The following is an 11,359-nucleotide window of genomic DNA, read 5'->3' as shown; positions in this document are numbered from 1 at the left end:
GATGAACAACTCGCTGTCATAAATGCTTGTCGCACTGCTCCATCATATGCTGATTATGCTAATTATATTGTTGCTAAATTTATACCACCTAGTTTCACATACCAGCAAAAGAAAAATTTCTTCTATGATTTAAGACATTACTTTTGGGATGAACCACACCTTTATAAAGAAGGAGTAGATGGTGTCATTAGACGTTGTGTACCTGAGCATGAACAGGAACAGATCCTACACAAGTGTCACTCTGAGGCTTATGGAGGACACCATGCTGGAGATAGAACTGCACATAAGGTACTGCAATCCGGTTTTTATTGGCCTACTCTCTTCAAAGATGCCCGTAAATTTTTCTTGTCTTGTGATGAATGTCAAAGAATAGGTAACATTAGTAGACGTCAAGAAATGCCTATGAATTATTCACTTGTTATTGAACCATTTGATGTTTGGGGCTTTGATTATATGGGACCATTTCCTTCCTCTAATGGGTATACACATATTTTGGTTGCTGTTGATTACATTACTAAGTGGGTAGGAGCTATTCCAACTAGTAGTGCTGATCATAACACCTCCATTAAGATGCTTAAAGAAGTTATTTTTTCGAGGTTTGGAGTCCCTAGATATTTAATGACTGATGGTGGTTCACATTTTATTCATGGTGCTTTCCGTAAAATGCTTGCTAAGTATGATGTTAATCATAGAATTGCATCCCCATATCATCCACAGTCTACTGGTCAAGTAGAATTGAGTAATAGAGAGCTTAAATTAATTTTGCAAAAGACTGTTAATAGATCTAGAAAGAATTAGTCCAAGAAACTTGATGATGCATTATGGGCATATAGGACTGCATATAAAAATCCTATGGGTATGTCTCCATATAAAAAGGTTTATGGAAAAGCATGTCACTTACCTCTTGAACTAGAACATAAGGCATATTGGGCCATTAAAGAGATCAACTATGATTTCAAACTTGTCGGTGAGAAGAGGCTTTTAGACATTAGCTCACTTGATGAATGGAGAACCCAGGCCTATGAGAATGCCAAACTGTTTAAAAAAAGCTAAAAGATGGCATGACAAAAGGATACAAAAACGTGAGTTTAATGTAGGTGATTATGTTTTCCTATACAACTATCGTTTAAGATTTTTTGCAGGAAAACTCCTCTCTAAATGGGAAGGTCCATACGTTATCGAGGAGGTCTATCATTCTGGTGCCATAAAAATCAACAACTTCGAAGGGACAAACCCGAAGGTGGTGAACGGTCAAAGAATCAAACATTATATGTCAGGTACTCCAAAAAATGTTGAAGCCAATGTTATTGAAACTGTAACCCTGGAGGAATACATAAGGGACACTTTCTAGAACATTTCAGACTCCGAAAAGGAATAGGTATGTGGTACGGTAAGTAAACCGACTCCAAAACAGTTCTAATGGTAATTTTTCTCCGTTTTGGAATATTTAAGAAAATAGGAAAATAAGAAGCAGTCCAGGAAGGACACGAGGCGTCCATGTGGGTGGAGGGCGCACCCCCTACCTCGTGGGCGCCTCGTGTGCTCTCCGGATTCCGTTTTCTTGCACGATACTTCTTTTGGTCAGTAAAAATTCAGTATATAATCTCCCGAAGGTTTTGACCACCGTATCATGCAAATATCTCCTGTTTTTGTTTCGAGTTGTTTTATGTCAGGGTGTTCAAGGCCAGGCATCATGTCGTCTCCCTACTCCTTCAACAATGAGGGCAACGATTCTTGGTTAATGAAGATAGAGCTGAAGAGAGAAGAGCCCGGAGAGATCAACAAGGATGATGGGATCAAGAAGGCCATGGGGGATCAAGTTCCGAAAGTAGTAGAAGAAGACATCCTTCAACCTCACCACAATCTCTTTACCCCAACGGAGATTGAAGCTTTCAAGATGATTGAGTTAGCTCGCATTCAAAACAAGTATCTCACAAGTGAAAATATTTTGTTGAAGGAGCATATCATCGCACTCAAGGACATTATCCGCAAATTGGAGGATCTCCTACACTCGCTGTGCGACTATCCATCATCACCAACACCTTCTTCACCGACAACGAAGAACTGAGTATCAGGTATGGGCACTCCCCTTGGCAACTGGCAAGCTTGGGGGAGTGCCCCGGTATCATATCACCAACACACCTTTATCTTTACAGTTTTTCTTAGTTCGATCCTTTTGGTAATATCTTGATCTAGCAGAATAAAAGTTTTAGTATGATCTAGTTTTGAGTTTTGCTTTATGATCCTTTTATGTAATCGAGTCTGTGAGCTATATATAATAAAGATTAGTGTTGAGTCAAGGGCTTGGTTATCTTGCGATCTTGAGGGAATAAAAGAAAAGATAAAAAGAAACAAAGAGATCATATGGATCTTATGGAGAGTAACGACTTCACATATAAAAAGTATGATGAATAAAAATTGTTGAGAGTTGACAAGCATAGTTTTGGTCATCATTGCAATTAATAGGAAGTAATAAAGAAAGAGAGGTTTTCACATATAAATATACTATGTTGGATATCTTTTATGATTGTGAGCACTCATTAAAATATGACATGCTAAAGAGTTGACGTTGGACAAGGAAGACAACGTAATGGGTTATGCTTTCCTACATCTGAAATAGATTATATTATCATGTATCATCCAACATGTTGAGCTTGCTTTTCCCTCTCATGTAGGGATGGCAATTTTATCCACGGATCTGGATACCCATGGATACCCAACCCGGTTGGGCAAGGGTATAGAGCACATTTTCGCCCATGGGTCCATGGATATGGATACCCACGAACAGTCGGGTTGGGCATGGTTATAGTTTGTGCTCCATGGATATCCAATGGATACCCGTATGACATGTGGGGCCATATGCCAGTGATAGTAGAAAGAGAAAATCAATGGGAAATGGCAGGAAATATGCAACTTGTTCCATGAGCTATATGTTGCAGAATCAACCTCTGGTATGTCACACTTAAGGACTCATCGTATTACTTGTTGCCGACTTATGCATGTAGCTTATGTTGTCATTTTGCGAGTGAATGATGATGAGTTAATTTGCTCTTTGGGAAGGCTTCATGCTAACTTTTCTGTGCCCATGGAGCTCCATGGGTATGTGGGTATCCAGTGGGTTTGGACATGGGCACAAGTTTTGCCCATGGATAATTTGGTGGATGGGCAGAGGGTAGGAAGATGGGTCATGGGTTGGATTTGAACCAGCTCCACCCGCCCCAAACCCGACCCATTACCATCCCTACTCTCATGCTAGCCAAATTCTTTGCACCAAGTAGAGATACTACTTGTGCTTCCAAATATCCTTAAACCCAGTTTTTTCATGAGAGTCCACCATATCTACCTATGGATCGAGTAAGGTCCTTCAAGTAAGTTGTCATCATTGCAAGCAGTAAAAATTGCTCTCTAAATATGTATGATTTATTAGTGCGGAGAAAATAAGCTTTATATGATCTTGTGATGTGGAAGAAATAAAAGCGACGGACTGCATAATAAAGGTCCATATCACAAGTGGCAATATAAAGTGACGTTCTTTTGCATTAAGATTTCGTGCATCCAACTATAAAAGCACATGACAGCATCTGCTTCCCTCTGCGAAGGGCCTATCTTTTATTTTTGTCTTGCACTCCATACAAGAGTCATGGTGATCTTCACCTTTCCTTTTTACATTTTATCCTTTGAAAAGTACAATGTGCTAGAAAGATCCTGATATATATAGCTAATTGGATGTGAGTTTTCATGAACTATTATTGTTGACATTACCCTTGAGGTAAAAAGTTGGGAGGCAAAACTATAAGCCCCTATCTTTCTCTGTGTCCGCCTAAAACTTCATACCCATAAATATTGCGTGAGTGTTAGCAATTGTGAAAGACTAAATGATAGTTCAGTATGTGGACTTGCTGAAAAGCTTTTATATTGACTCTTTCCAATGTTATGATAAATTGTCATTGCTTCAATGAGTGAGATCATAGTTTGTTAGTTTTCAATGAAGTTTATGATTCATACTTGAAACTGTGAATGAATAGTTACTTTAGCATAAGAGATCATATGACTATATATATATATATATATATATATATATATATATATATATATATATATCTTGCTGTTCTAAGAATGATCATGATGCCCTTATGTCTGTATTTTATTTTATCGACACCTCTATCACTAAACATGTGGACATATTTTTCGATGTCGGCTTTCGCTTGAGGACAAGCGAGGTCTAAGCTTGGGGGAGTTGATACGTCCATTTTGCATCATGCTTTTATATCGATATTTATTGCATTATGGGATGTTATTACACATTATGTCACAATACTTATGCCTATTCTCTCTTATTTTACAAGGTTTACATGAAGAGGGAGAATGTCGGCAGCTGGAATTCTGGGCTGGAAAAGGAGCAAATATTAGAGACCTATTCTGCACAACTCCAAAATTCCTGAAACTTCACGGGAGAATGTTTCAGAATAAATAAAAAATATTGGGCGAAGGAAGTACCAGAGGCGGGCCACCCACCGTCCATGAAGGTGGGGGGCGCCCCCCCCCCCCCCCCGCCCGCCTCGTGGGCCCACTGGCAGCCCTCTGATGCCCAACTTTGGCTATATGAAGTCTTTTGTCGAGGAAAAAATCATAAGCAAGCTTCCGGGAAGAAACTCTGCCGCCATGATGCGGAACCTTGGCGGAACCAATCTAGGGCTCCGGCGGAGCTGTTCTACTGGGGAAACTTCCCTCTGGGAGGGGGTAATCATCACCGGCGTCATCACCATCGATCCTCTCATGGGGAGGGGCTCAATCTCCATCAACATCTTCACCAGCACCATCTCCTCCCAAACCCTTGTATCCAATCTTTGCCCCAAAGCCTCAGATTGGTACCTGTGGGTTGCTAGTAGTGTTGATTACTCCTTGTAGTTGATGCTAGTTGGTTTATTCGGTGGAAGATCATATGTTCAGATCCTTTATGCATATTAATACCTCTATGATTATGAACATGAATATTATTTGTGAGTAGTTACATTTGTTCCTGAGGACATGGGAGAAGTCTTGCTATAAGTATTCATGTGAATTTGGTATTCATTCGATTTTTTGATGAGATATATGTTGTTTTTCCTCTAGTGGTGTTATGTGAACTTTGACTACATGACACTTCAAGAGCGTTTGGGCCTAGAGGAAGGCATTGGGAAGTAATAAGTAGATGATGGGTTGCTAGAGTGACAGAAGCTTAAACACTAGTTTATGAGTTGCTTCGTAAGGGGCTGATTTGGATCCATCTGTTTCATGCTATGGTTAGGTTTACCTTAATACTTCTCTTGTAGTTGCGGATGCCTGCAATACGGTTAATCATAAGTGGGATACTTGTCCAAGGAAGGGCAGTACCCAAGCACCGGTCCACCCACATATCAAATTATCAAAGTACCGAACATGAATCATATGAACGTGATGAAAACTAGCTTGACGATAATTCCCTGGTGTCCTCGGGAGCGCTTTCCTTTGTATAAGAGTTCGTAGAGGCTTGTCATTTGCTACAAAAAGGATTGGGCCATCTTTCTGCACCTTATTTACTTTTACTATTTGTTACCCGTTACAAATTACCTTATCACAAAACTATATGTTACCGATAATTTCAGTGCTTGCAGAGAATACCTTGCTGAAAACTGCTTATCATTTCCTTCTGCTCCTTGTTGGGTTCGACACTCTTACTTATCGAAAGGACTACGATAGATCCCCTATACTTGTGGGTCATCAATGAGATCATAACTGAGTTGGTCAGGGAACCCGTAGTGGAAGCCGCACCAGAATGAGGGAGGTTGGAAATATTACATAGAGTGTGTGATGTATTGTTGCTAGAAAGCGATGAACCGGCCACGTATGAGGAAACAATGGTGAGCCCAGATTCTGAGGCTTGGCTATAGGCCATGAGATCTGAGTTAAAGTCTAGTGATGAGAATCAAGTGTGGGACTTGGTTGATCCACCGCCTGGCATAAAAGCCATTGGATGCAAATGGGTCTTTAAGAAGAAAACTGATGTGGATGGAAATGTTCGGATCCATAAATCTTGGCTTGTTGCTAAAAATGTTATGGACAAGTTCAAGGAATTGATTATGACAAGACCTACTCGCTGGTAGCGATGCTAAAGTTGGTGAGGATCGTACTATCTATAGCTGCATATTTCGGTTACGAGATATGGCAGATGGATGTTAAAGCGGCTTTCCTTCACGGAAATTTAACCAAGGACGTGTACATGATACAAACCAAGGGTTTTGTCGATTAGACTTGCGCTAGTGAGGTATGCAAGCTCAAGATATCCGTTTATGCATTAAGGAAAGCATCTTAGAGCTGGAATATTCATTTTGATGAGGTCTTCACTGGTCTCGGTTTCATCAAAAGCAAAGAGGGCGCTTGTTTATACAAGTAGTTAAGTGGGAGCTCGATAGTGTTTTTGATCTTGTATGTGGGTGACATATTGCTAATCAGAAACGATGTTTCGATGCTGAACTCGGTCAAAGGAATCATTAGATGGCAAGTTTTCAATGAAGGACCTTGGTGAAGCAGTTTACATTTTAGGCATCAAGATCTATAGAGATAGATCGAAGAGGCTACTCGGCTTAAGCCAGTGCACGTACATAAATAAAGTGTTGAAGCGGTTCAACATGAGTGAGGCAAGGAAGGGGTTCTTGCCACTCTCACATGGTGTAAGGCTAAGCGAGACTCTGAGTCCTATGTCATCTGATGAGCGAAGCAAGATGAGTAGGATTCCATATGCCTCTACAATCGGATCAATCATGTATGCCATGATATGTACAAGGCCTGATGTTGCTTTTGCAATAAGCCGAAGAAGTAGATACTAGGCCAAACCCACTGATAGTCACTGGGCGGTGGTGAAGAATATTCTAAAGTACCTCAAAAGGACTAAGGAAATGTTTCCAGTTTATGGAGGTAAGGAGGACCTCGTCATAAAGGGTTACAATGATGCTAGTTTCCAAACCGAAAAATATGATTGTCGATCACAATCCAGATTCGCATAAGTCATGCACGGAGGAGCAGTGAGCTGGACGAGTTCCAAGCAAGATACGGTGGCCAATTCTACCACAAAAGTCGAATACATTGCAGCTTGTGAAGCTGCAAAGGAGGGTGTTTGGATCCGTAACTTTCTGGATGATATTGGTATCTTCTCAGCCTCGGTAAAACCGTTTTACCTTTATTGTGATAATTCTGGTGCTATCGCACAAGCCAAGGAGCCGAGGAATCACCACAAGACTAGACACATAGATCGGAAATATCACCTGATACGAAAGATCATAAAGAGTGGTGATGTGAAGTTATGCAAAATTCACATGGATGCAATTGTTTTAGATCCATTGACTAAGCCGCTTCCACAACTAAGCATGAGGGGTACGTTAGAGCTATGGGCATTCGATATCTATTTGATTGACTCTAGTGCAAGTGGGACACTGCTGGAGATATGCCCTAGAGGCAATCATGTGTGATGATATTTTCCATGTGTTTATGAATAAAGATAGTCCTTGGACATTATCTGTGATGTGTATCAACAAGTACGTTACTTGTGTTTGGGACTATGCAGTGTATGATGACTGTCCTAAAAGGTCCCTAATCGAAAGGGCTGCATGGACTATACTAGCATATGACATGGCCGATGGCTTGGTCTCGCTAGCCATGTAGCATTGGATGCTAACCGGATAATATGAACTCGGAAGGATCTGGTAGGATTTGACATAGTCGGATCCGAGTCGAGATAAGGTCCGAGTCAGACAGAACCACCTATGAGACACAACGATATTTCATCTATGAGTCTCTAGTACAACATACGTTCTATGCCCTAAGACTTGAGCTGTTACGTGTACTCGAGATGGTGCCAAACCTGCTTTGGATCGACCAAACGGTACTTCGTGACTAGGTAGTTACAAAGGTAGGTTTCGGGCTTGTCCAGAGCCATGCTTCAAGACATGGTTGAGCAAGATGGGATTTGCCCCTCCGATCAGGAGAGATATACTCTACGGCCCTCGTGTGATCCGACCAAGATAAGCATGGCCATGCAACAAGTATTATGAGATAATCTGGTTTGTGGTCGGCATAACTGGAACGAGAGAGAGGTCGGGCTACCACAAGGATGACAGACTCGCCTTGAACCTGACAACATATATCAAGTGGCAAAGGGAACATAAGTGTGACGGGTTGTGCAGGTTCGCCTAACCAACCTCATTGGACACTGAGTAGGCACGCTTTGCTAGAGGCCTCTACCGACTAGCCGGGCTGGATGTGATCTGACTCGCGACCAAGTGAACTCCACTAGTCAGATGTGATCCTACTCGGACTCGGATCCAGGCCGAACATACTTTGGCTTTAGGATAGGTGCGAGGCCCAAGTATTGAGCCCGCGATAGATGCCTATGTATAGTGGAGGGGCGGCACACTCATTTGGTTGATCGCTTCGGTGCCGTCACTAGGGATTTGCATGTGTTGTAAGTAGCCACCTCCACTCCCTGCTGACTGTGTGATCGGACCTAGCAGTCCACCGCACGGTGTTCCTCCTGCATGCGCAGATACCGTTGGAGGCGGTGCACTGGCGCCGCTCCGGCGAGCCTGTTCGCGGGATCCGATCGGCTACGTGTGAGCTTGACGAGAAGGAGACGACTCTGGAGACGCGCTGCCCCAACACTTCCGCTGCACGGCACTGTGTGTCTAGTGGTAACGATCCGTGATCCATCTCCCATAGCATGTTCTTGGATGTTCTGCACATTGGAAAATTTTAATTTGCAGCCAATGCACCTAGATTAGAACCCAACACGCCCACTGGGCCAGCCATCAACACCTCCGAGCATGGATGCTAGAGATCTGGACCGGCCGATGGGAAGAATAGCATGCTAGGATTTTCCACCTAAGATCCTTCAAGAAGGGTATGGGGAACCACCTTACATGACGACCCCATATACTATGATCCCACTACTCAAGCAACCAAGGAAGATCGTCCAACCAATCCGATGAACGTCCACCGCCGGTGGAAGGACACCGCCCGCACCAATCGAGGCCACCGCCTTAGATCACGCCTTGCCATGAGTCATCGCGCGAGTGCTCCAGCCATCTGCATCCACCAGGAGCTCTCCCCACAACTTTTGGAGGCAGGGGCTGCCACCATCACATTGAGATCGGCAAAAGTGGCGGTGATGGGGCCATTGTGCGTGGCCTTCGGCCAGCACATGAGCGACATGGGGGTCAGGTGAAGTGGTTAACCTATCATGTGGTTGGTACTTAGGAAAAGTATCTTAACTAAAGATAGTTTGCTTAAGAGTGGTTAACCTTAGAGAGGCACGTATGGTTTTGACGAGATATGTCTGGTTACCAAAGCACTTCCATCTAACATAGCCCTACACTAGTGCAGCGGCCTGCTATAGAAATAGTTTTTACCCCCTTTCCGTGACAGAGTTTTAAACTGTTGACTTGCCTGTGTGTGCGATAGGGCGGGGGGGGGGGGTCCTTTCCACACGACCCAGAAACCATCGGGGATTGTCCCTCCGGTCACACATGCGGGCAATAACTACTCGCGTGCGATCGGGCGAGCCATCGCAGACAATTATACAGGCCCAATCATTTTCGTTCATAAGCACATCCCAAACAGTGAATCCAAGACATACGTTTCCGTTCATATGTACATCCCACACAGTCAATCCAAGAAATACGTTTCTGTTCGTATGTACATCCCACATAGTTAATCCGAGAAATACATTTCCTTTCATGTGTACATCCCACACGGTGAATCCGAGATAAACTTTTCTGTTCGTACGTACATCACACACAATTTTCCCCATCAAATCGTTTGTGATAGCATTGCCTTTGTAGACGATATTAACAATTTTGTCGTTTGCGTTATTGAATGCATCACGCCATTGCAGACGATATTGATATGTCTCCGTCATATCTACTTATCCAAACACTTCTGCCCTTGTTTTGGACTCTAACTTGCATGATTTGAATGGAACTAACCCGGACTGATGCTGTTTTCAGCAGAATTGCCATGGTGTTATTTTTGTGCAGAAATAGAAGTTCTCGGAATGACCTAAAAATCAACAGAGATTATTTTTGGAATATATAAAAAATACTGGAAGAAGAATCGACATCAGGGGGCCCACACCCTATCAACGAGGGTGGGGGCGCCTGGGCGCGCCGCCCTGCCTCGTGGGCCCGCTGATGCTCCACCGACGTCCACCTTGACTCCATATATTCACTTTCAAAGAGAAAAAAAATCAGAGAGAAGGATTCATTGTGTTTTACGACACGGAGCCATCGCCAAGCCCTAATCTCTCTCGGGAGGGTTGATCTGGAGTCCGTTCAGGGCTCCGGAGAGGGGAATCCGTCGCCATCATCATCATCAACCTTCCTCCATCACCAATTTCATGATGCTCACCGCCGTGCGTGAGTAATTCCATTGTAGGCTTGCTGGACGGTGATGGGTTGGATGAGATTTATCATGTAATCGAGTTAGTTTTGTTAGGGTTTGATCACTAGTATCCATTATGTTCTGAGATTGATGTTGCTATAACTTCGCTATGCTTAATGCTTGTCACTAAGGCCCGAGTGCCATGATTTCAGATCTGAACCTATTATGTTTTCAAGAATATATGTGAGTTCTTGATCCTATCTTGAAAGTCTATAGTCACCTATTATGTGTTATGATCCGTTAACCCCGAAGTGATAATAATCGGGATACTTACCGGTAATTACCGTAGTTTGAGGAGTTCATGTATTCACTATGTGTTAGTGCTTTGGTCCGGTACTCTATTAAAGGAGGCCTTAATATCCCTTAGTTTCCAATAGTACCCCGCTGCCATGGGAGGGTAGGACAAAAGATGTCATGCAAATTCTTTTCCATAAGCACGTATGACTATCAAAATGCATGCCTACATTACATTGATGAACTAGAGCTTGTTCTGTGTCACCCTAGGTTATAACTATTGCATGAGGAATCGCATCCAACATAATTATCCATCACTGATCCATTGCCTACGAGCTTTTCATATATTGTTCTGCGCTCATTTACTTTTTTGTTGCTATTGTTACAATTACTATAAAACCAAAAATATTACTTTTGCGATCGTTACCACTACTATCATATTACTTTGCTACTAAATACTTCGCTGCAGATATTAAGTTTCCAGGTGTGGTTGAATTGACAACTCAGCTGCTAATACTTGAGAATATTCTTTGGCTCCCCTTGGGTCGAATCAATAAATTTGGGTTAAATTCTATACCCTCGAAAATTGTTGCGATGTCCTATACTTGTGGGTTAGCAAGACTATTTTATGGCGCCATTGCCGGGGAGCATAGCTCTATTTTTGAGTCACTTGGGA

This window comes from Triticum aestivum, chromosome 4A, assembly GCF_018294505.1.
Source record: "Triticum aestivum cultivar Chinese Spring chromosome 4A, IWGSC CS RefSeq v2.1, whole genome shotgun sequence".
Lineage (NCBI taxonomy): Eukaryota > Viridiplantae > Streptophyta > Magnoliopsida > Poales > Poaceae > Triticum > Triticum aestivum.
This window is presented reverse-complemented; position numbering follows the sequence as displayed.